The sequence below is a fragment of the Hibiscus syriacus genome, unplaced genomic scaffold, assembly GCF_006381635.1.
Source record: "Hibiscus syriacus cultivar Baekdansim isolate YM2019G1 unplaced genomic scaffold, ASM638163v2 tig00010968_pilon, whole genome shotgun sequence".
NCBI lineage: Eukaryota > Viridiplantae > Streptophyta > Magnoliopsida > Malvales > Malvaceae > Hibiscus > Hibiscus syriacus.
This window is the reverse complement of record NW_024062239.1, coordinates 1,974,363-2,001,884: the sequence shown is the minus strand read 5'-3', so window position 1 is coordinate 2,001,884 and position 27,522 is coordinate 1,974,363. Positions and strand designations below refer to the sequence as shown.

Here is a 27,522-nt window from a genome sequence, read left to right as displayed (position 1 = left end):
CGGGCATCTGCTCTGTTAACTACAGAATTCAGCACATAACATGGGAGAACCAAGATAAATTATCGAATTTGGCTTGGTAGTTCGATGGTCCTCAGCGTATCTGCCAGTTCATATGGCTTATTCTTTATAATCGTTTAATGACCAATGAGAAACGAATGAGAAGCAGGATCTCTTCAAATAACCAATGCTCGGTTTGTTCAACAGTAATCGAGTCCATCGAGCATGTCCTGTGGTTCTTCCACCCGACGCGAACAATATGGAATTTAATTATTTCAAATCATTTACATGCTAATTTTTTCTTCACTTCTTTTATTAATTGGCTAGTAACTAACCTGACTTCTACTGCAGATTTTAATACAGCTGATGACTTTTCGAAACACTTATTTAGGATCATAATCTGAAAATTTTGGAAAGCAATGGAATAATTTTATTTTCATCAGTCAAATCAATGTGTCCCTTGAAATGATATATGTTGCTAAAATGTTGACTTCCATCATCAAACGCAATACGACTAAGAAGCAATCTACTAAGGAGAACCGAATTTGGGATCAATTGTGGCCCCTCCCGAGCACAAGAGGCTTCAAATTGAACATGGATGGCGGCGTTAATACGATAACCATGGAAGCTTCCTTGGATGGAGTTTTACGAGATAACAATGATAACTGGATTTTTGGTTTTTGCAGAAACATTGGATGTTGTTCGATCCTTCATGCCGAGTTTTGGGCGGTACTTGACAGGCTGGAAATGTCTTGGAAGCATGGAATTCGAAAGCTTGAGGTGGAAGTTGACAGCAAAGAGGTTGTTCGGTTATTAACGAACCCGGAAGTAACGCATGAGACGACAATCTTATGAAGAATCCGAGCTTGCCTTGATCACCCATTAAGTTAGTCGATTAACTATATCACACCCATAGCAAACAAATTGACTGATGCTGTAGCATACATTGGCTTGCATAAAAAGTTGGGATTGCATGAACTACAACTCCCTCTAAATGACATTTGTAGTCTGCTCGCTACTGACCAAGCCACATATTGAGAAGAAGCACAACACATAGCTAGCTTAGTGTCTTTCTTTATAACAAAAAATATATATATATATATATATATATTGTAAGCTAGAAAAATGTTATTTTTGTAAATTTTGTAACCAAAACTGAACATTTCAATAGTTTTTCCAAAATTGATTTATGTGGCATTTGGTAAAGTAGGAATTCAACATGACCTTTTTGGAGATTCGGGCAGTCAAAAATATAGGTCGAAGAGTAATTGTTGGTCCTAACTCTCCATAAATCAACATGATTTTACCTTACCATACAACATCGAATAACATATTAATTGAGTGGGTTAAATTAATTTCGGATTAAATTTAAGTTTTGAATTTTTTAATTATATAAAATTTGGATTATTTTGAGTTAGATTTATTTTGAATTTGGGTACGAATTAGTTTGTACCCCAAAAGTTAATATAGACGTGTTATTACATATAAAATTGAATTTATAGTTTCTTTAACCCTAGCTTAAGACTGTATGTAGGGGGGGGGGGAAGAAAAGTGGAAAGAGTAGCACAATTTTTTAACTCACTTGGAATTTGGATATTATGGCTCTCAAATCAGTTGCAGCAACTCAAGGGGAAATAGAATCAAATAATGAAAACTAAAATGACTAATAAAGAAAATGATAAAAGGAATTCAGTTTCTAAAGCAACCAACAATTTCATAAGTTGCTTAAACTTTTAACATTGGAAGCAATCTTGCAAATATACCTCAGTTTGATAGAATGTCAAAACCTTTCAAAAAGCTTCAAATCAAGTTTTTCATTATAGTTTTTAGACCCTATGGACCTATGTTAAATGCAATCGCATGCTATCCAAGCAATTAAAATGGCTGCAATGAATTTAGGTCATGAGAAAATGCAGCAATCAACTTGTCTATTGTTAGCTGTTTCAGCCCGTGAAACCTGATAACAAATGTATGAAACATTTATCATCTGTTGCAACAAGTTTTGACTGGAGTATATTAACCCGTGCCTCTTTGAATGCTTGGATTATCTTGTTGCAGGATGGGAGTTTACTCTTACAACAACCTAGTCATCGATATCGGGAGCTCGGACGTGACTCTCTACATTTTGATTAGGATCCAACCCTGATGAAACTCTTGAAGTACTAGCAAATCTCTCTCTCTGCTTCCATGACCTGAAGTATCTTTGATATGTTAGACTCGAGGCTCGCAAAGCATAGAACCACTGGTTCAGCTTCTCACGACGTTGTCTCTCTGCTTCAACATGATTTTCTCTTCCATTAGCAGGCTTTCTACCCTTTTTCCGGGTTCTCCTTTCATTAGTTGAACTAGGCTTCCCTTTTTTAATGGAGCTTCAACATCTGAATGTTCAGATTCAGCACCTAATAGCTGAGTACTTGCATAAGGCCTTGAAGTAGCCCCAGAAAAATCAATCTGCATTTGGATTGGCTTTTGTGACTGGTGATGATTAAACTGAAACTCTTCCCAAGCCTCATTAGCAAACTCTTGAAACTTAATAGAGTCCCTTGTTTCACACGATGAACATGTGACCAAATAAGACCATATTGATTACTTGAAAATGAAAGACTACCACCATTAACATGTGATCCCCATTTCGATCTAACAGTAAGTTTCTCCCGATAACTAGAACGAACATACAAAAAGTTGTTCAGATCATGCCCAAAAATCTTGGGAATGGCTTGCAATCTCTTCACAATCGTCGAATTCAAAACAAGGGTATTTCTGTTTTTCTTTTTATGCACCATTGGCATTGCTACACCCACTTTATTTTCCCTAAGTAATATCGACTTATATGAGAATGTACTTATCAATTGCAACAACTTTAAGCTTACAGGTACCGATCTCACTGACCCCAATTCAACAACACCAATATCGGTAGGACCAAAACCATCAGTGTTTTGAAAATCAGACCGGACCGGCTGGTTCAACCGGTTCAACCAGGAACCGTTGCCTAGTCCGGTTCAATCTACACCGGTTGAACCGCTACTAGTGAACCGGCCAGAACCGCTGAACCGTTCGAACCGGATCGGTTGAAAACCGGAAAAAACCGTAAAAAATCGGAAAAAAACGTAAAAAATCAGAAAAAACCGCCAATTTTGTTTTTTTTTAAAATTAAACCAAACGACGTCGTTTGTTACCAAGTCGAACTCGAGTATTGTTGAGCTCGACTCGAACTTGAAAACTTTAAAAGTAAGCTCAACTCGTCTCAAACTAACGAGCTAAAAATTATCAAATTCAACTCGAACTCGAAATATAATATTGAAACTTGAACTCGAAATAGCTTGTACTCAAAAAAAATTTAGAAGCTCGATTGAAGCCTAAAATTCGATCTTGATTGAAGTGAAAGAATAGTTCACTCAATGCTCACCAAAAGGCTCCATAATTTTGAATGCCAAATTACCTCTATTATTTATAGAAGTTGGTTGGAATGCTCTTCTATGTTTCTTAGCCATGTGGAATTGTTTTTTTAAAAAAAAAAAAATTAAACCAAACAATATCATTTTGTTAGGATTTTTTAGCCCCAAATTTATTTTTTAATTATAGTTATATAATTATATTTATTATTTAATATGTTTTAACTTAAATATTATGTTGTAGTTAATTTGAATCATTTTATTTCACTTGATGTTATGGTTTTTAACTTATATATGTTATGAATTGCTTTGAATATGACTTGTGATATAAAAAATTATTTTTTATAAATTTTTGGTATTTTTATTTAATTTTTTAAATAATTATGACGTCGTCCAGTTCTTCCGACCGGTCGGTCCGTTCGACCAGTTGAACCAGTGAACCGGTAGCATGGTCGGTTCGCTAACTAGTCCGGTTCTGAAAACCATGAAAACCATGGTCTGAAGTATGACAGACCTTATTAACTGAATGTGTAATACCCCAAAATTTGCTTAGTGACCAAAATGAATAAATTGAAAGTTTTGTGGTAAAGTATAAGCTTGGGAAAAGTTTAGGGACTAAATTGTAATTTTTTTCAAAAGTTATGTATTTTAGTCCCGTAAATGAATAGTTACCTCCAGAATTACATTTAGTATCGGTCAGATTTTTCCTATGAAGTTTGTATTAAAATCTATAAACGATAAAGTTTGGGGGAAAATTCGAATAATAGGATCAACTCGAAATTTTGAGATATTTTGAAAGATGATAAGACAAGATTAATAAAGTCATTTCCATGTTTTAAAATGGTATAATTTAACATGGATCACTGGATTTAAGTTGATTTTTCATGTTAAATTAAGATTGTTGGATAAAAATGGCAAGATTATAATTTTGGAAAAGTACAAGGGCAAAGTTCGAAGTTAATAATTTTGTTGGTTCATCTTTGGCTTTTGGATGCCCAAAATTAAAACGTGGCATGGTAATAAACATGGAATTTCAAGGGAAAAATGATCGTTTGTTATTGAAATGATTTTTTAATTCATTTTAACTAAAAATTGATAAATGGCTAAGTTATTTACATAGAATTTTTTAATAATTTTGTTGGTTCATCTTTGGCTTTTGGATGCCCAAAATTAAAACGTGGCATGGTAATAAACATGGAATTTCAAGGGAAAAATGATCGTTTGTTATTTACATAGAATTTTCAGACTTTTTTCATGTTTTCTCCTCCATTGTCGTGAGCTTTATCCAAGGTAAGAATAAATTTTATTTTTGATTTTTAAGCCAAGTTACTATGAATTTGGTTGAAAGCATGAAATAGAAAATTGTTCTACTTGAAATTCTATATCATTTGGTACCATTTGTTCATACTTTCCATGCTTAAAACCTTGAAGTCTTGAATTGGATGGATAAAAGGGCTGTTAGGTTTAGATGTAATAAGGTTGGGTTTTGATGTAGTTCATGTTGCTGAATCATTTCCATGTTTGAATATTGATGAAAATCATTAGAAATTATTAAAGATAGGTTCGACCAAGCTAGGTATATTATGGAAAAATTGAAGTTGAATTAAATTTGATATGAGCTTGATTGTAATTGCTTGAAAATGGTGTTTAGAAGTTGAATTCATGCTTGAATAAAGTTGGAAATCATGCCTAAGCAAGCATGTTATATTAGGCCTAAGTAGAAAAATGATAGACAAATATTAAACAGTTTCCCTAACCTTAGAAATGATGAATGAATGATTCTACAAGCTTTATAATGTTATTTGAACCAATTTGGAAGTTTATAAAGGTTAGGAGACCGAATCGCATAACATTGAAAATATGAGTTTGAAGTGGAAATTATATAGAAGTTGATGTGCAATGTTTAAATGGATTGTTGGCATGTTTGACTATGTTATTAGAAGCTTGAATTTGATGTTAAATGGAAAGGGACCATTTTCAATATTTTGGAAATGTTGAGATGAATTCTAAAAGAATTCATTTTAATGGTTGAGTTATGAAATTGTGGAATTGGAAATGGCTAAGTGAACTATTTTTTGATTTTAATTTTGAAGGACTTGGAGTTGTATTTTGAAGTGCTAATGTTGGCATTTATGGTATGAAATAGAATTAATATCGATTAAGTGTCGAAAGAAATTTTAGGAATTTATTTCCCATTATGCGCCTATATTAGTAAGATACTAACATGTACTTTGAAATGTATATGTTTTGTAAATACTTTTCGTATAGATTGTGACCAAAATTGAGATCAAGGCGAGCTTAAAGATAAGGAAAAATTCTAAGAATGAAACTTGGATTGCTGAGAAAAGTTTGCAAGCTAAATTTACCAGGTGTGTGCATATTTAGTTTGTATTTATGTGGAAACATTAGCTTGCGATGCGCCAATGAATGAATTACTATGGTAAGAAGTGACTCCTGAATGCTATGTGACTTTGTGAATCATGCATGTATGTTAATTTTGTATTTAGAAGTTAATAGAATAAGTTAAAAATGCAAAATAATGAAATCTACCTAGATTATGTATAGTAGATTTAGAAAATCACCATAAATTCTATAAAAATTATTATAAGGTGGTTGTTATACTATTGGATTTGTATGTTAGTCTAGTTTTGTTTAAAATAAAAGGATACTGATTTTGAATTGGGTACTAGAAGATATGAATTGTTGACAAATAATAGGTCAGAAAACTAGATAGCAAATTCTGCAAAAAACACAAATTTTTTAAGTTGGATTAGAAAATTCACCATATATTGTACAAGTATAATTAAAAAGAGTGTTTTACATGGTTAGATTCATATTTGAGTCTAGATTCTAATGGTTTAAATGGAATAAATTTTAAGTGTGTAGATTAATACAGAATAATATTTCTTTGAGGGTAGTGCAAACTGTCAACATATGAAGTTTGTGGTAAACCATGCATTTTATGTCGCTTTTATGTTATAATTTATCTTAAATGTGGAAATGTTCCAAATCTATTACATTGAATGATAATTATGATATTTATCATATGATGAAATATGATATTTATATGTCAAAAAGGTAAGTGATTAATGATGTTCCTATGATATATTCATGTTATGTGGAAATGGAATGTTTAGGGTGTGAATGCCCCAATGCACTTTTATATGATATTTTGATATGCTAGTATCTACAGATAATTATGATAAATGAATGGTATATGATTTTAATATAAAATCCCATTGTATGTGCATTGAGAGTCTTTGGTACATTGGCATGCCAAGAGGTGATCACTGATTCAAGTAATTATGTATTAGTACATTCGTCTACTCCTGGCACTAATGTGAATTATATGTGTCACATGATACATTTTATGGAACATATGTGATATTGGTGTCTGCACGTATATGATGATGGTGCGATGTATTCATGATTACCAATATAGTGATGTTGTGTTCTACAGTACCTATGTTCATGTTTAGCACTTAAAGTGCATATTATCTATGTGGCAGTTAAATTGCATAGCGTGCACACTCGTATATGACTCACGTACAATGCATTCTCATTTGATATACATTAGGAATTAGTTTAAATGAAATTAAATTGAAACGTGCATGTGATCGATTCAATTGAAAGTAAATCTTTAATTGATTACTCTGATTTGGTTACAAGTGATTATATATATATATATATATATATATATATATATATATATATGTTAATTTGTTTACAGGTTATTTGATAAGAAAATATTTTTTTACAAGTCTGTTTTACATGTTTATATGTTTCTATATGATATTTTTGCATTATGGTTTATATGACACTTTAAGTATCGATATATTTTACTTTATATCTGATAATGTCTCAGTAGGTGTATACTTAGAGTGTGATGATTTTCACGCATAGATAAATGAATGCAAGTGGAGTAAGGAGCCGAGCTTGGCATCATTTATTGAGGACTATCTACCAGTATCAGCAATGACATCCTATTGTTATTTTGATTTCTAGTTGGCATGTATATGTATAATAAGTGTACGTAATATTTTAATATGGTTATATTTTAAAATGGGTTAGCAAAGCTCTGATATGTCTATAATGTTTTAATGATTTGTATTAATTTATATGTGTAGATTTTAGTAAGTAATATTTATATACTTATGAATAAGGATTTGAATATATATTAGGGTAAAGTTATATTTTATGGGCATAAAGTTGAATTTTTGTTTAGGCAGTTTCACTTGTTATATGTTATAGTATTTAACTATCATGTTGCTGTTTGAAATCGGATGTGAATAATACTTTTTAATATTACTTTTATATTTAAAGAGAATAAATAATTCTAGTTATTTGTGTTAAATTATATTGATTTTAAAGAAACAAAATTTTAATGATTTTCAAATAAGGTATGTTTTAAAAGTGTTATGTGACGTCTCTGACTCATATTCAGTGATGGATATGGGAAAGATGTGTTACATTTATTGATACCAAAGTTATAGGTTTAGTCGATTCTAGGCCTAAACTGAGTCTGTTTTGAGTTAAAAAGTATATACATGCCACTAGGATGTCATTATTACTAATATGGTATTTATTTGATTGATGTCACTCCTTACTAATCAGAGTACGAGGGTGAGTGGTATTTACAGAAATTATATGTTTTTCAAGGATTGAGTTTCCATGAATATGATGGAATTTCCCTTTGAAGAATTAGAGGAAATTATGGGTATGGGTTGGTTATTTACCGTACGATGTCACATTGAACTGTCTCTTAAATCGAATGATTCTAAAAGTCTCAAAAAGTTTCTAGATCATATTGGTCGTAAAAGGGTAAATCCATCATCTAAAGTGATTTCAGTGAAAACTTCCAAAAAGTTATTGTTACAAGGTTGCCAAGCTTTCTTAGCTATTGTGGTGGATACTTGAGCTTTAGAAGTTAATTTGGAAGATATTCCAACTGTTTGGGAATAGCCAGATGTATTCTCAGATGAGTTACCTGGTTTACCCCCAAATCAAGAGGTAGAATTTTAAATAGAGGTGCTAGCGAGTATTGTATCTATATTTATGGCCCTAGATAGAATGACTCCGACTAAACTCCGGGAATTAAAGGCATGATTGTAAGAATTGTTAGATTGGGTTTTCATAAGATCGAACATGTCACCATGGGGCACACCAGTGTTGTTTGTGAAAAATAATGACGGGTCTATGCGATTACGAATAGATTCTTGTCACTTACACAATGTGACAATGAAGAATAAGTATCATCTCCCTAGGATCGATGATATCTTTGATCAATTAAAAGGCACATCATTGTTTTTAAAGATTGATCTCTGATCTATATATCATTAGTTAAAGATGAAGGAAGAAGATATTCCTAGGACAGTTTTCAGGACTCAATATGGAAATTATGAGTTTGTGGTAATGTCATTCGGAATAACCAATGCTCATACGACATTTATGTATTTAATGAATCAAGTATTTCATATATACTTGGATCAATTTATGGTAGAACGTATTGATGATATTCTAGTTTATTCTAAGAAAAAGAAAGAACATGATACGCATATTCGCATAGTTCTTCAAACAATACGAGAGAACAAATTATATGCTATGTTAAGCTATCAAATTATGAGTTCTGGTTACCGGAAGTTGCTTTTCTTGTGCATATAGTTTCAGCAAAGAGGATAAGACAAGCTATTGTTGAGTAAAAAACTCTAAAGAATATTTCTAAGCTTCAGAGTTTCTAGAGACTTGCTTGTTATTATCGAAGGTTCATAAAGAACTTCTCAATGATCACCTTCACACTTAGTAAGTTATTAAGGAATGATGTTCCATTTATTTGGACTGATTAGTTCTAAGAAAATTTCAATACACTAAAGAAGATATTGACAAAAGCCCTCGTGCTAGTGTAACCAGAATCTGAAAAATATTATGTGATTTATATTCACGCGTCTCATTATGGTTTGGGATGCGTACTAATACAAGAAGAAAAAGTAGTAGCCTATGTTTTAAGACATCTTAAAACGCATGGGAGGAATTATCCTACTCATGATTTAGAATTTACAGTAGTGGTATTGCTATGAATGTAATGTCCCAAAATACAGATTAGGAGTTTCGGGTTTATTCAAATGGGCTTTAGAATAATTTTCCTTTAGTATATAGTATTGGACCCAAGTAGATTTGATTGGGCTTGGGATGATCCCAACAAACTTAAAAAAGGATGATTTTAATCAGGTATCAAATGATAGAGTAATAGGGAAGTAATTTACCCAATTTTTTAAACTAAGACTGAATCTCATTTATTTGGGATGATATCACATTTGCAAAAGCTCCTCTTTTTCATCCCTTTGTTGTTTTCTTCCTCTTCTCTTCCTTATCTTCTTCCTCTCCAAGGCAAGTTAAATGTCCAAGCCTTTCATTTTTCAAGCTTGATCAAAATTTCTATGGTAAGATTCTTAATCTACACTTCTTAAGTTTCAAGTTCAACCCTCATTGCAAGGTTTGGATGTCTTAGGAAAAAAGAGTTTTAGAGGGGTTTAAGGAACCTTGTGATTCATTCTAATTTTGAGAGTTTTTGTTTTCTTCATCTTCTCTTCCTTATCTTCTTCCTCTCCAAGGCAAGTTAAATGTCCAAGCCTTTCAGTTTTTCAAGCTTGATCAAAATTTCTATGGTAAGATTCTTAATCTACACTTCTTAAGTTTCAAGTTCAACCCTCATTGCAAGGTTTGGATGTCTTAGGAAAAAAGAGTTTTAGAGGGGTTTAAGGAACCTTGTGATTCATTCTAATTTTGAGATAGTTTTGGGTTGTAAAAATTATTTCTAGTGTTCCTTTAAGTTTAAAATGAGTTAACAACTCATTTTCATGGCTTTGATTAGTGCAAGAGTAAGGGGAGAGCTGAAAGGCTAGAGGCAAGGAAAATCTAGTCCTTGGGTGATTCAAGAATGCTTTTAGTCACCAAGCTTCAAGGTAACACGATTCTAACTTGTACATACCATATGTAGTTCATTAAATGCACATAAATGGTATGTTTTGTTCATGCAAGAATGCTAGAAGGAATTCATGCAAGATTCGTATTTGTGTGTTATATGCATGAATAATGACACCTTTTGACCTCTAAGACACCAAATAAGACTTTAAGAACATTTACTAGTCTTAAGGGAGTGAATGGGTGTGTTTTGGGTATTATTTAGTGCCCAAAACAAAGCACCCAAGTCCGTCAGTATTGGTACTGGAGTATCGATACTCCAATACTTACAAGGGCAATATTGATACCCCTTCAAGGAGTATCGATACTCAGGTGAGTATCGATACCCAAAGGGTAAGTATCGATACTATTGGACCAGTATTGATACCCACAAAGATTTATGGGCAATTTTGGTTAATTTGTTTGGGTGTTCGGGTTGAGGTGTTTTACTCCGTATAAGCTACAAGTATACAATACAAATGAAAATAATTAAGATCGCTAATTCCTTACCTAGAAAACAAACAAGTTAGGATGTCATAAAATTTTCCTTGTGTGACACTCGGGAAATGTTCCAGACACCCGAGTTACTCTAGTATTGTGACGATCATCATTTGTTTGTGTATATTCGAATATTGTCTATTTGGTACGCATCCGATGCATGTAAATTTCGAGTCATACCAGTACAAATTTTTATGCATGTAAATTCCAGAATCGTACCTTATGCTCGTCCAGGTACGGAATGTGAGCTTCCGATGCACGTAAATTCTGGACCTCTTAGGATCCGAGGTAGACTGAGGTCTATAAGTTCTGATGCACATAAATTTTGGTTCATACCCCGAAGCTATCACGTTCTAGATAGGCTAGTGTGTTATCCGAGATGCATGAAAATTCCTCCGACCACACCACTTGGCCTATCTCATGTTTGATATGTACTTATGCACGTTTAGGACTTTACATTCCGGCATGTTCATGTAATGAAGGTATGTAGTTTTGCATAGTTATTTTCGTGGAACTGGGTTGTTGGCTTAACGTTTGGAATGTGTTTCTGTGCACGGGTTAGTAGAGGATCATTGAGGGAGCCTATCGTATTCTACCATTCCAGACCATACGATTTTCAGAGTATTTCCAGAGGGCATGTATTCTATATAGACCTTCGAGTCATAACTCTATTTTGTTTTTAAACTCTACGGTTGTATTGTATGTATTTTAGGAGACTCTCGTATTTTGTAAACATTATTTTGATTTCGCATATGATATGATGCATGATTTTGATAATTATAAAATGATTTGAAAAGAAATTTTCGGGCTGACGATTTCGGTGGTTCTGTGTGACATCGTAATCCATGGATCTTCGAGTTGGACTGGTTATCGCTTGTAAATGTATATTCTAAGGCACGCAAATATGTGCAAGTATACAAAGCCGAATCAACTAATAAAGGGTAAGTGAGTTATCGTCTCCTCAGGGATTGGTAGGGATTTTGATATTTCACCACAACAAGAACTAGGTGTTACGAGCTAGTTCCTAAACTCTTGTCAAAAAAAAAAAATAATTAGTAATAGATTATACGAAAAGATGTCAAAGCAAGAAAATATTATAAAGTATAGTTGTAGAAAAGTTTGGTCGAGGCAAAGTAAATATGCAAAAGTAACAATTTAAAATAGACAAGGCAAAGAAAAGCGTTGATTCAAATATATTCAAAATAACCTCACATATTCAGACTTTTCATAGAGCACTTAGGCTAGTATTTTGTTATGCCAAGAAATTATTCTAACTCTAAAAGGATTTGTTATGATATGTTTAGGCTGCTCGACAAGATTATCGAGTATTTCTTAGATGGTTGTTATGGCAATACTACTCAGCATTAACTACAACCCTTGGTTTGTCAGACTATTGTTGTAGCAATACCACTCAGCTTGAACTATAATCATTGTCTATCCTACTCAAGCGTCTATCCCTTTTAGTCGATTAAAACCCTCTCCTTATCTCTAAGGCAGGTAGGTTAGAACATCACTATCCCAGATTCATTCCATTGTTCATGTAGATTTGTCTTAATTCTCTCGAATCTAAGAATCAATTTCTAGACAAACGAAAATATATTGAAGCTCTTATAATGTCTGGACATGTTTTACCTAGGCCCTAGGTAATCTCTTGAAAGATCTTACAGTGTTAAGGCAAAATATTAAAACAATGAACAAAACATACATAAGAAAAAACATAATGTGTCATTCATAAACCGTAAATAATCATCTCCGCAAAACAAAAAACAACACCAAGTAAAGCAGTTCATGGTGTTTCTAAAGAGTCATCCAAGAGTATCATCTTTTAATACAAACCCCAAAAAAATTAAAGATATTAAGAACAAAGGAAGAATGACTCCCAAACAGGGGGCTATGCAATGACAGCTCTGACCAGCACCGCATTTGCTCTGGCAGCCAGCCTCTCTCGAGGCCTGACCGCTGCTCTGCTATAGCCTGGCTATGGATGAAACCAAGAAAAGTCAGGTTGGAGAATGGTGGAAGATAAAGAACTGCAGCTGCTCACTCCACGCCTCAATGAAGTTGTCTTCTTCCTTACCTCCCTCCTTTTTTTTGGCGGTTGTGACTGGTATTTATTAAGGGAATTTTCCTAGGGTGTCGCATAATTAAATATTCCCTAAATACCCGTGTTAACTTATCCAAGTTACAGATGGAAAGATAGCTGGATAATGTCAGAATCTTGGGGGCTTGATTGCACGTGACGTCAGTCGTACAGTTGGCAAGTAACATAAGCAATTCGTCAGATCCGCTTCTGAATTGCAAGATAAATCTTTCCTTGGCAAGATAAATATGTTCCTTACTATCTTTGTCTTATGTGTTCCACTATCCCTTGCGAAATATATTGTCACGACTGAAATGTTCCTCCTAAGTTAATTCCTGCACACACACAAGCCCTTTTTCCTCAGCAGCATTAGTCAAACCAAATAAACCTTGCCTATGCAAAACTTATCCATCACATGCAATTATAACCTAAATGCAACTAATATGTTATGACCACATTGTTTAGACGAACAATAACTTAAGTAAAAAGACTAGAAATAGAGTCTTTTCATGGAGTTATCAACTGGATTAGGGCGTTACATTTAGTGATATTAGTGTATCCAATTTTAGTCGTTCCTAGGACCTGCGGGTCAGAGTCGGTAATTTTCTATATGAGTACATGTGCCTAGAGTGACAAGAATACTTAAGATTCTGGAATGGCGATAGTGACCCCATTTCCTTTCTAATTTCAGGATTCGATTATGGTTGATGACAACGTCCCTAGTTATGAGGGCCAAGAGGAGAGTCATATCTCCTTGGATAGAGATTTCGGTGATGAGTACACCCCATATTATAAGAATGGGGTACCTGCGGACGTAGGAGTAGATGAGGCAACTTTGTTTCATGATTGGACCTCAACGCTTTGACAAATAGTCCATGCCATACTGAATCTATCTGCAATGCCACCACCCCTACCTGTTCCACCATTTCAACCTACCATAGCACCCAGAGTATACGGTCAAGAGGCTCTATAGGTATAAGATGACAGACTTCTATGGATCTAGGGATTAATATCCCATCTCCGTAGACCAGTGGCTCCGAGAGACACTTCATACTCTTCGTCAGTTGCACCTCACTCCCGAGGGAAAGTTGGAGTGCATCACCACTCTTTTGAAGGGTGACACGACTGATTGTAAGAGATCATAGAGCTAGCGATAGAGGCAGTGAAACCAACACAGAGTAATTCTTATCAGAGTATGTGAGAAGTTCATTGGAGAGGCCCACACTGACCATTTACAAGACCAGTTTCTATATCTTTCATAGGACGATTGTATAGGCTCGAGTATGAAAAAGAGTTTCTCAGGTTGATGAAGTATGTGCTATATCTTATTTTGACTGATGCTCACCACTATAGGAGGTTCAAGGATAGCCTCACTATAGGAGGTTCAAGGATAGCCTCTATTTGGATATTCAGACTCAGTTAGCTGCCAATCCATCCGTATATTTGTGGATCTGACCATCCAAGCTAAGGCGGTCGAGAGAATTTTAAACAAGAGAGCTTAATCGAATGGTGACATAGTGAGACAAATCCAGAGGGATCTAGAGACATCTAGACAGTCTCAGTCATCAGTGAAGAGGTATAGAGCTCCTCAAGGTTTAGGAAGACCACCATCAGGGTGTATAGGGAAGAAACTCATTATTCAGATCGAGGAGGTAGATATGGCTTCCACAAGAGACCCTTATCGTTAACTTCTAGATCTAGCACTATCAGATCAGAGAAGGCATCATATCATCTGGTGTGTTTAACTTATGGATAGAGACACCTTGGATAATGTTATCGGGCAAAAGGAGGATGCTTCGGTTATGGGTCCTTAGACCATTTTATCAGAGACTGTCCCAGGGCTCAGAGTTCGACCCCCGTATTATCTCAGAGGTCTACCCCATCTATTCAGTGAGGTCGAGGGTCCTCAAGGGGCGACGAAGCTGGTTCAGGTCAGTACAGCAGAGGTACTACCAGATCAGAGTCCGTTCAAGAACCCAGGGTAGTATCGCGCTTGTATTCCGTCAGAGCCTAGGAGGAGTGTGATGTTGTGGATGTGATCTTAGGTATATTTACAAATTTCTCCGTTCTTATTACTATATTAATAGATTCAGGTTCCACCCTCTCTTATATTTGTTATGATTTGGTATGAGAGAGAAATATCTTGGTTAAGGACTTAGAGATATGGGTCAGAGTGTCTCTTCCCCTAGGATTAGACATTTTGGTTGACAAGATTCACCATCGTTTCCCTGTAGAGCTTTAAGGCGAGATATTCTTAGTCTATTTGATGAAGCTACTGTTTCGAGAGTTCGATGTGGTATTAGGCATGGGCTGGATTTTCAAGCATGACGCAAGTTTGAGATGCAAGGCGAGGAAACTTAAACTTCTCAAGGACGATGTGACTAAGGTAGTGATGAACAATGGGAGTATGGGTTGCACTACCAAAGTTTTTTCGGCTATCAAGGCTCAGAGATTATTGAGCCAAGGATGCGAAGCCTTCTTTGCTCACGTTGTTGTTACGCGAGTTTCTGTTATGATGTTTTAGAACATTTGTACCTATTGAGAATTCTATGATGTATTCCAAGAAGATTTACCGAGGTTACCGCCTGACCGCGAGGTCGAGTTCATCGTTGAATTTTTACTAGGATCGGATCCAGTGTCCATTGCACCCTATCAAATGGCACCGACAAAGTTGAAGGAACTAAAAAATGAAATTCAAGAGTTGTTGGATAAGGGCTTCATTCAACAGAGTGTTTCACCTTAGGAAGCATTGGTCCTCTTTGTTAAGAAAAATGATGGATTGATAAAGTTGTGCATTAACTATCGACAATTGAAAAACTTGACGATCAAGAATTTCTACCCTCTCCCTCGGATAAATGATATGTTCGACCAACTTAGAGTCAAATGTTTGTTATCCACGATTGATTTGAAGTCAGGTACTATCAGTTGAAGGTTAAGGATGCTAATATAGATAAGATCACTTTTAAGATAAGATATGGCCATTAAGAGTTTCTCGTGATGCCATTCGTACTCACCAATGCCTTAGCGGTATTCATGGATTTGATGAATCACATCTTTCACCCTACTATTTTAAGTGATGCATCTCTAAATGGTTTGGGTTGTGTTTTGATGCAAGAGGGTAAGGTTGTGGCTTATGTGTATTGTCAGCTCAAGCCTCATGAACGAAACTATCCCACCCACGATTTGGAACTTACTGTAGTTGTTTTTTCCTTGAAGATTTGGAGGACTACTTGTTCGGAGAGAACTGCCACATCTTTACGGATCACAAGAGCCTTAAGTATATACTTACTCAGAAAGATTTGAACTTGAGGCAAAGAAGATGGGTAAAACTTTTGAAGAACTACAATTGTGTGATCGATTATATCCAAGTAAAGTGAACGTTATTGCGGATGCTTTGAGCAGGAAGATCGTAGTAGAGCTGAGAGCTTTACTAGCGTGTCTAAGTTTGACTAGATCGGGTTTTTTATTAGCCGAGCTCTGGTCAAACCCAAGTTAGTGGGTGAAGTTAAGAGGTTACAACATTCAGATGATTGTTTGAAGGCCCAAGTAGTACAAGTTCGTAGAAAAGAGGCCCCAGGTTTTGAGTTATGCGATGGGCATGTACTGTTCTTCTGAGGCCGTTTATGTGTGTCGTCTGATAGGTAGCTTCGTGACAAGTTTCTTCATGAGGTGCATTATAGTCCCCTTTCTGTCCATCCAGGTAGCAACAAGATGTACCAAGAGCTCCAACCATTGTATTGGTGGTCGAGCATAAAACAAAGTATCCGATTTTGTTGCCAAGTTCTTAGTGTGCTAACAAGTCAAGGTGAAATATCAAATTTCCTCAGGGTTGCTGCAACTGATTCAGATTTCACAGTGGAAATAGAAGAGGCTGATAAAGGACTTTTTAACTAGTTTTTCAATAATAAGGTTCTAACATGATGCAGTTTGGGTCATAGTGGATCGATTGACTAAATCAACTCACTTTATTTCGGTATGGATAGACTTCACGTTAGAGATGTTGGCTCAGGTTTAGATCCGCGAGATTGTGAGGTTGTATGGGGTTCTTATCTTGATCATATCCGACAAAGATCTATGCTCCACCTCTGGTGTCTATGAGGCCTTGTATGAAGCTTTGGGTACTAAACTATATTTTAGCACTGCCTTTCATCCTCAAATAGATGGACAGTAGGAGGAAGTCATTCATATTTTGGAGGATATACTCTGATGCACCGTTTTGGACCTTAAACGCTCATTTACCTTTAGCAGAGTTCGCATACACCAACAACTTCCAGGCAAGTCTTCAGATGGCTCTATACAAAGCTCTTTATGGACGTAACTATAGAACCCCATTATGTTAGAAAAAGCTCACGAGGGTAAGATTGTAGGTCCCAACTTGATCCATGAAATCGAAGATAAAATTCTATTAATTCAGAGTCAATTGAAAGAGGCGTCTGACAGTAGAGGTTATATGCCAATTTGAATCATAAAGATATTGACTATACGGTGAGAGACAAAGTGTTTCTCAAGGTCTCCCCATGGAAAAATGTACTTCGGTTTGGATGCAAGGGTAAGTTGACCCTGTGATTTATCGAACCATATGAGGTTTTACAGAGAGAGTTAGACCAGTAGCTTATCCTTTGGCGTTACCTCCAAAGCTCGAGTATATCTACAACGTGTTCCACATTTCTATGCTTCAAAATAGTGATATGATCCATCCAATGTCATCCCCCTTGAACAAGTTAAGGTAAGGCAGGACCTAATGTATAAAGAAGAACCAATTAGAACCATTTCCAAAGATGTTAAAGAGCTGTGAAACAAGAGGATACCATTAGTACAGGTTTGTAGAAGAACCATGGCATTGAGGAGACGACATGGGAATCTGAGGAAGATATGTAGCCTTAGTATCTGCACCTCTTCTATTCAATAAATTTTAGGGACAAAATTTTTTCTTAGGAGGGTAGAGTTGTAACGCCCCAAAATACGTGTTAGGAGTTTCTGGTTTATTCGAATGGCTTTATAATCATTTTGTTTTAGTATATGAAGTTTTGAAACCTAAGTAGATTTAATTTGGACTTGGAATGAGCCCAATAAGCTTGAAAAGTGATGATTTTGATCATGCATTCAAATGAATGAGGACTAGGGAAGTAATTAACCCAATTTTTGAAACTAAGGTTGATATTTATTGGGGATGATATCACGTTTGCACCAAGCTCCTCTTTTTCATCCCTTTATTGTCTTTTTCCTCTCATCTTCATTATCATTTTCTCTCCAAGGCAAGTTAAAGGTCTAAGCTTTTTAGTTTTGAAAGCTTAAATCAAAATTTCCCAGGTAATATTCTTAATCTACAGTTCCTAAGCTTAAAGTTAAACCCTCATTTGCAAGGTTTGGATCTCTTAGGCAAAAATGAGTTTTAGTGTGGTTTAAGGAACCTTGTGAGTAATCCAGTTTTGAGAGAGTTTTGGGTTTATAAGAATTATTTCTAGTGTTCCCTTAAGTTTAAAATGAGTTAACAACTCATTTTCATGGATTTGATTAGTGCAAGAGCAAGGGGAGAGCTTAAAGGCTAGAGGCAACGGGGATGCAGTAACAAGGTAACATGATTCTAACTTGTCCATACACATGTAGTCCATTAAATGTGCATAAATGGTATGTTTTGTTCATGCAAGAATGTTAGAAGGATTTCATGGTAACATTCGTATTTATGTGTTATATGCATGAAATATGACACATTTTGACTTCTAAGACACCAAATAAGACTATAAAAATATTTCCTAGTCTTATGGGTGTGAACGGGTTGTATTATGGGTATGCTCCCAAAATAGAGCACACAGGTCCGTCAATATCGGTACTGAAAGAATAATATCAATATTGTTCTTCGTGGAAGGAAAAAATCAAGTAATTTTACAAGGATAATATCGATACACCTTCAAAGAGTATCGATATTCAGGGTCTAGTATCGATACCCAAATGGTCAGTATCGATACTGAGGTAATTTTGAAAACATCGAAACTAATTTTAATATCGATACTCTTGGGAGTGTCGATACCAAGGGTAAAGTATCGATACTCCCTATAAGGGTATCGATACCCTAAGTATTTTTCAAAACATCGAATTAAATTTTGTATCGATACCCAAGGGGTGAGTATCGATAAATGGCCCAGTATCGATACCCACAGAGATTTTTGGGTAATTTTGGTTAATTTGTTTGGCTGTTCCATTACAAGTGAAAATAATTAAAATCACCAATTTCTCATCTAAAACAAACAAGTTAGGATGTCATAAGATTTTCCTTGTGTGATACTCGGGAAATGTTTCAGACACCCTAGTTACTTTAGTGTTATGACACTTTGTTTGTGAATATATGGATATTATTTGTTTGGTACGCATCTGATGCACGTAAATTCCAGAATCATACACTATGCTTGACTAGGTACAAGATGTGAGCTTCCAATGCACGTAAATTGTGGACCTCACCCAACCTCTCGAGGATCCAAGGTAGATTGAGGCCCTATAAGTTCCAACACACGTAAATTTTGGTACATACCGTGAAGCTATCACGTTCTAGATAGGCTAGTGTGTTGTTCGAGATGCACGTAAATTCCTTCGACCACACCACTTGGCCTATCTCATGTTTGATATGTGCTTATGCATGTTTATGACTTTGCATTATGGCATGTTCATGTAATGAAGGCTTGTAGTATTGCATAGTTATTTTATGGCACTAAACTGTGGGCTCAGCGTATGGAATATGTTTCCATGCACATATTATTAAAGGATCATTGAGGAGACTATCGTATTCGACCGTTCCAGACCAGACAATTTGCATAGTATGTTTTGAGTATTTGTAGAGGGCATGTATTATATATGGACCTTGTGTATTCTATTCATAACTCTATTTTGTTTTTAAACTCTACGGTTATATTGTACGTATTTTGGGAGACTCCCATTTTTTGTAAACTTTATTTCGATTCCGCATATGCTATGATGGATGATTTTGATAATTATAAACTGCTTTGAAAAGAAATTTTTGAGTTGACCATTTCGGTGGTTCCGTGTGGCATCGTAATCCATGGATCATTAGGTCTGACTGAATTAGGGTGTTACAATAAATTTATGAGGTCATTACATGTATGGTGAACGATGTTATATGCATACTGATTATAGAGTAGAGAGTGATACTCACTAAGGCAGAGCAGAAGATTTGATAGAAAAGTAGTAGACTAGATAACCTGAACCTTTCAATGATGCACTTTTAGTATGATCTAGTTGTTAGTGTAGCACTGAGCTAGTTAGTTCAGACTTCAGATGTTTCCGTTGGCAGGTTAGTAGATCAACTAGTTCGAGAAGATTTAGAGAGACTGAGGTCCAGATCCAGAACAGAGTAAAGTACGTCATCAGCATTTTGAAGGGCATGTATATTTATACATTTTGTTGTAAAGTTAAGTCATAATGTTAGTCAAGAGTGAGTATGTATATTTTTTAAATGTATTTATTTATTTTGAGTGTTATCTGATGTATCAAGTTTCAAAATTCTTTTTATGGATTTTTTTGTTTGAAAATAGTCATTTAAAGAAAGAGAAATAGAATTAAAAGTTGGTCAGCTACTTCGGTAGCTCTGTGTAGTGTCCTAGTTGGTCAATTATGTGCCGTACTGGTCTATGGTGTTATAGTACCAAACAATGGAAAATGAATTACACAACATCATCCAAACACCAAAAAATACTTTCCATAATTTATTTTCTGGAAAACCAATTACACTGAAACAAACAAACCCATTTGGTTTCAATATAGCTATTTTTTGTTAACATTTAACGAAAGTGCATACATACTAGTTAACAGATTTGGTATAATTAAATGTTTAATCTTTATAACTTATACATCCTTCCATTTTTTGTCATAATTTTAATTTAATTAAATAAATTTATTTCTCTAATCAAATTATCACACGTGTCACAACCTGATTAGAGAGTTTTTTTATTTTAATTTAATAAATTTCAATCCAATCAAAAGATGACATTTGTCACATTTTGAATTGAAGAGAAAAATAAATGAAGATGTGTTTTGACGCCTGAACCTTTTTATTTGAAGTTAGGTCCTACGGGTAGCATACACACACCTTAACTATTGAGCCAATTCTCGTACTTGATATCAAGATAATACATATGTTATATAACTTGTTCATGTTTAGGCAAAAGAAAAACTAAAATAACTTAATTGCATTTGAACCCAAGATCAATTAGTAACCAGTAAAAGCCTTAACTAATAGGTTAAATCTAATATATAGGAATCAATTAAAATATTTTGTATATATTATATATTATAGTTAATAATAAAAAATATTTGTAATATATAATTAATTAAAGATTTTAATTTTTTAAATTAAATTATTTGTTTTATATTAGTTTATTAATGATTATGTATATGAAATTATATTTAAAATCAAATTTAAAATTTATTTAACATACCCAAACTCACGAACACAATTTAAAATCAAAATATAAATTTATAATTTGAATCTTAAATGTTTTTTATTATGATTATAATTTGAATATTAAATTGTTTTTAAATGATTTCATATATATATATATATATAATCATTAAAAATAAATACGAAAACAATGAATCTAGTTTAAAATTCTTAAACCAATTGTAAATAAACTATTAGATTTATTTTAGTGATTTAAGTGCTCTCATATTCTCACTTGGCCTAGATGTGAGTTGTCACTTATCCATTTTTATTTTTATCATTAACTATAATATTATATATATATATATATATATATATAAATAATATTATAATTGGTTCCTAAATATTATATTTAGCTTATTAGTTAAGGCTTGTTTGGTTACTAATTCATTTTGGGTTCAAATCCAATTAAGTTATTTTAGTTTATTTCTGAGCAAGTTATGTAATATATGTATTAACATGTGGATCAGTGGTTAAGTCTTGTGATGGCCACCCTTGGGAACCAAGTTCAAGTCCTTTGGCGTCAAAACTCATCTTCATTTATTTTCTTTTCAATTCAAAAGGTAACACGTGTCACCTTTTGATTGGATTGAAAATTTATTAAATTAAAAAAACTCTCTAATCAGGTTGTGACATGTGTTGCAATTTGATTGGGAAATAAATTTATTAAATTAACTTAAAATTAAGACCAAAATGGGACGATGTATAAGTTGTAAAGATTAAATATGTAATTATATCAATTTTGTTAACGACTAATTAAGCACTTCCGTTAATGTAACACCTATTCCCAGTATACCCTTCCGTATACAAGATATAGGTGTTACATTACATTTTAAAAAAACCATAATATTGTATATAAAACAAAACATTGATTTCAACTGTTATAAGTTATACTTGATAAAAATTAAAACATTAAAACATTGTGATTACATGCCAACGAAGTTTTATAAAATAATTTAGATTGTCTTGGTGTCACAGATAAGTCCACCTTAGTTGATGATCTCCACAGCTACAAAAGCACTCCTTACTCAATTTATCTTTTCTTTAACCTACGCGTGAGAAACAACACACATTAAGCAATTACTTAGTTAGATATATAATAGTAAAGACATTAAAGGATACTTAAGTATCTCATAGTTATATGACTTCATCTAAACTATAACGTCCATATAAATTAGTGAAGTTCTTTGTATCCTAATCAAACCTTGGTCATTTAATTCCTGTAACAACTTTTAGTATGTCCAACATACTTCTCATTAAATCATTTACTTCAATTTTTCCTCTGTTCGTATGTTAACACATCCATTTATACATTTAAATTATGGCATCCTATCATGCCTTAATGCATTCTTTCATGCATTTTTAGTTTTGACATCCTTTCATGCCTTAATGTATCCTTTTATGCATTTTTAGTTATGGCATCCTTTTATACCTTAATGCATCCTTTCATGCATTTTTAGTTATGCTCTAAAACTCTTTTATTATATTCTTTCCATACATATAAAGATATCATAATCATCATTATAAACTTATATAAATTTAAAGCATACTAAATTGAATATTTATCATATTGGTTACTTGTATTAAAGTACTCACCTGGATTGCCTTTCTTTGATATTCCAAATTCATAATTTGTTATTCCGGAAATTTGCCTTTGCCTTTAGCTTTACTTGATTCAGGAACTTGGTTCCGATCTTTAGCTAGGGTTGAAGGCTTTTCACGTGAAAGAGGAAGAAGAAGAGAGTGTTGACTTTCTTTTTCCTCTTCTCCTTATTTCTCTAATTAATATACCATAATAAATGAATTTTAAATTCATTTATATCCAAATACCCATAAATTCCCTTTTTAATCCTTTCTCACTACAATTTAGTCTAAACCACTATTCCCACTCATTCTCATCTTTATCAATTAAACAATTTAGTCCTCTATATTTTTAATTCCTTTCAATTTAATCACTGTCTTATTATTTGGGGTATTATATATTTTCCGCCTTAAGAAAATTCGTCCTTGAATTTAAAAGAAATACCTGATGTAAAGAGATGTGGAAATTGTTTTCTCATATCCTTCTCTCGTTCCCAAGTAGTTTCCCCACCCTTATGATTCTGCCAAATCACTTTAATCAGTGGGACGTTTTTGTTACGTAATTCTTTGGTTTCCATAGTCAAGATCCGCATTGGTTCCTCCTCATAAGTTAATTCTGGTCGGATCTCTATATTTTTTGGCCTGATAACTTGAGATGGATTCGATCTGTACCTTCTAAGCATCGATACATGGAAAACATTATGGATCTTGTCCATAGCCGGAGGCAAAGCTAACTGATAAGCTACAGGTCCAACCCTTTTTAATATCTCATACGGTCCATTGAATCTCGGACTCAATTTTCCTTTTCGCCCAAAACGTAATACCTTTTTCCATGGTGACACTTTCAAAAATATTTTGTCTCCCTCTTGATATTTTATTTCCTTCTTTTTTAAATCTGCTTAGGATTTCTGGCAATATGAAGCTATCTTTAAATTGATTTGAATAAGTTTCACATTATCCACCATATCTTTCATCAAATCCGGGCCGATCAAGCCTCGATCTTTCAGTTCAAACCAATTTAACGGTGTTCTACATTTTCTCCCATACAGAGCATCATACGGGGCCATCTTAATACTTGATTGATAACTACAATTATATGCGAATTCAACTAAAGGCAAATACTTCTCCCAAGATCCTTTAAATTCAATAACACATGCCCTTAACATATCTTCCAATATTTGGATAATTTGCTCTGATTGCCCATATGTCTGCGGATAAAAAGTTGTACTGAAATTCAATCGAGTACCTAAAGACTCATACAAAGACTTCCAGAATCTTGAAGTAAATCTTGGGTCTCGATTGGACACTATTGATACTGACACTCCATGCAATCTAACTATCTTCTTTACATACAACTCTACAAACTTATTCATCGGGTAATCCATTCGAACTAGAATAAAATGAGTCGTCTTGGTCAATCTGTCTACTATTACCCATATCGAATCCTTTTTACCCGGTGACAAAGGTATCCCCGAAACGAAATCCATCGTAACCCGCTCCCATTTCCACTCAGGAATGGTTATTGGTTGCAGTAACCCGGATGGCACTTGATGTTCAGTTTTCACTTACTGACATGTTAAACATTTAGCAACAAACTCTGTTACAACTCTTTTAATGCCATACCACCAGTAACGACTTTTCAAGTATTGATAAATTTTATTTCCGCCTGGGTGCATAGTCAGAGGCTATAATGTGCCTCATATAGGATATCCCTCCTCAAATTATCATCGTCGGGAATACAAAGTCTTCCCTTATAGTATAGACATCCATCCACTCTTATTTCAAAGTCTTTGATTTCATTACTTCTAACTTGTGCCATCATCACCAAACATTTCTCATCTAGCTTCGGCTTTAACTTAAGCTCAGCAATTAAAGCACCATATTCCTTTAATGAAATACGTGCATCCAAGCCCGTAAAGAAGAAAAATCTTTCGTCTTAATGCATCTGCTACCATATTCGCCTTTCCCGGATGATAGTCGATGATTAGATCGTAATCTTTTAGAAGATCAATCTATTTTCTTTTTCTCAAGTTCAATTATTTCTGTGTCAATAAATACTTCAGACTCTTGTGATCTGTATAAATATGGCACCGCTCACCATATATATAATGATGCTAGATTTTTAGTGCAAACACAACTGCCGCCAATTCTAAATCATGTTTCAGATAATTTTGTCATGATTCTTCAACTGTCTGGAAGAATAAGCTATAACCTTTCCATCTTGCATCAGAACACACCCCAATCCATTATAGGATGTGTCAGTAAACACCATGTATTCTTTTCCTGACTCCGGTTGTACAAGTACCGGGGCCTCCGTCAATATTCTCTTGAGCCCTTCAAAACTTTCTTGGCACTTTTCTGTCCATACGAAAGGCACATCCTTCTGCAACAACTTAGTTAGCGGCAAGGCTAACATTGAGAAATTCTTCACAAATCGTCTATAATAGCCGGCAAGTCCCAAGAAACTACGGACCTCAGAAACGTTCCTTGGAGATTGCCAATCCACTATAGCTTGGATCTTTCTTGGATCTACTCGAATACCTTCTATGGAAACTATGTGAACAAGGAAAGCAACCTCGGCTAACCAAAATTTGTACTTTGACAATTTGGCATACAACTTCTTCTCGCGGAGTGTCTGAAGAACTACTCGATGATGATCATCATGCTCTTCTCTTGACTTGGAATATACCAAGATATCATCTATAAATATCACCACAAATTGGTCCAGATATGGTTGAAATTTTTGGTTCATCAAATCCATGAATGTCGCTGGTGCATTAGTTAAACCAAATGGCATTACTATAAATCGTAGTGCTCATACCAAGTCCGAAAAGATATCTTTGAAATATCATCGTCTTTGATTTTCAACTGGTGGTACCCTGACTTTAAGTCTATCTTAGAAAACACCAATGCTCCTTTCAATTAGTCAAACAAATCGTCAATCCTCGGAAGAGGATATTTGTTCTTTATTGTGACTTTATTTAGTTGATGGTAATCTATACATAATCGCATAGTCCCATCTTTCTTTTTCACAAACAGTATCGGTACTCCCCACAGAGAAACACTGGGTCTTACAAACCCATTATCTAGTAGATCTTGTAGATGGACTTTTAATTCTCTCATTTCAGTCGGAGCCATTCTATATGGAGCCATCGATACATGTTTTGTACCTGGATAAACCTTAATCCTGAACTCTACTTCACGATTCGGGGGCAATCCTGGTAACTCGTCTGGACAAACATCTAGAAATTATCTAACGGTGGGAATATCATTTACTTTAGCTTCTGGAACTCGAGTATCTATCACATTGGCAAGAAACGCTACACATCCCTTCAACATCATCTTTGTGGCAGTCATGGCTGATATCACATTTGATGGTAATTTCATTCTGTCGCCTATCACTATGATTTCTGAACCTTTTGCATCCTTTAAAAATAAGTGTTTTTTTGACAATCAACCCATCCGTAATGTGAAGACAACCAATCCATGCCCAAAATAATTTCAATTTCATAAAAGGGAAACTCTATCAAGTTTGCCAGAAATATAATCTCTTGGATTTTTATAAGGCATTTTCTACATATTCTAGTGACTCTTGCACTTTGTCCCATAGGATTTATCGCTATCATCTCACTCACAATTGGTTCTAAAGGAATTCCTCTACTTTAATCAGCTTGATACTAATATATGAAAGTGAAAAACCAGGGTCAACTAGAAAAAACAGGCTCATCAAAAAGGTGAAACGTACCTGTTATAATTTCAGGGTCATCCTGATCCTTATTAGTCTTGATATTATAAATTCTAGCGACTCCCTGAGTCTCTTGTCTCTACACTAAATTCGTTTGTCCCCTAGATCTACCTCTTCCTCTACTTCTGTTTGAGGCTGCTACTGATCTTTCAGATTGCATCGAGTTGTCCAAATATTTCTTAGGACAGTTTCGAACGAAGTGACCCGTCTCTCCACATTGGAAACAAGCTCTACTGAGTAGTCTGCATGTTCCACTATGCAACTTGCCACATGTCTGACATGGAATTTTCTCTCCTGTTGCTCTACCTGAGCTCCAACATAAGACTAAGATTGTCTATTTTTCTTTGAAGCTTTCGCAAAACGGTGTCTATCTGAAAATATGGAACTCGATCCCTTGCCTCTTTTAATATGTCAGATTGCATCGAGTTGTCCAAATATTTCTTAGGACAGTTTCGAGCGAAGTGACCCATCTCTCCACATTGGAAACAAGCTCCACTGAGTAGTCTGCATGTTCCACTATGCAACTTGCCACATGTCTGATATGGAATTTTCTCTCCTGTTGCTCTACCTGAGCTCGCAACATAAGACTAAGATTTTCTATTTTTCTTTGAAGCTTTCGCAAAACGGTGTCTATCTGAAAATCTGGAACTCGATCCCTTGCCTCTTTTAATATGATGGGGAGTGGAAGGTATTCCAACTCTCTTCCCTGTCTGGACATTTGCTCTGCATCTAACGTCTCCTCCTGAGCTCTTTCAATAGCTTTAGCTCTGTTTATGACTTCTTGTAGGCTCTGCAAGTTCAAGGCCAACATCATCTCTTTCAT

At 34.6% G+C, this 27,522-nt stretch overlaps 1 pseudogene; it reads right to left on the bottom strand.

Annotated features, from left to right (window-relative positions):
* Positions 1-1,872: 1,872 nt before the first annotated feature.
* On the bottom strand, positions 1,873-27,522 carry LOC120204489 (annotated as a pseudogene).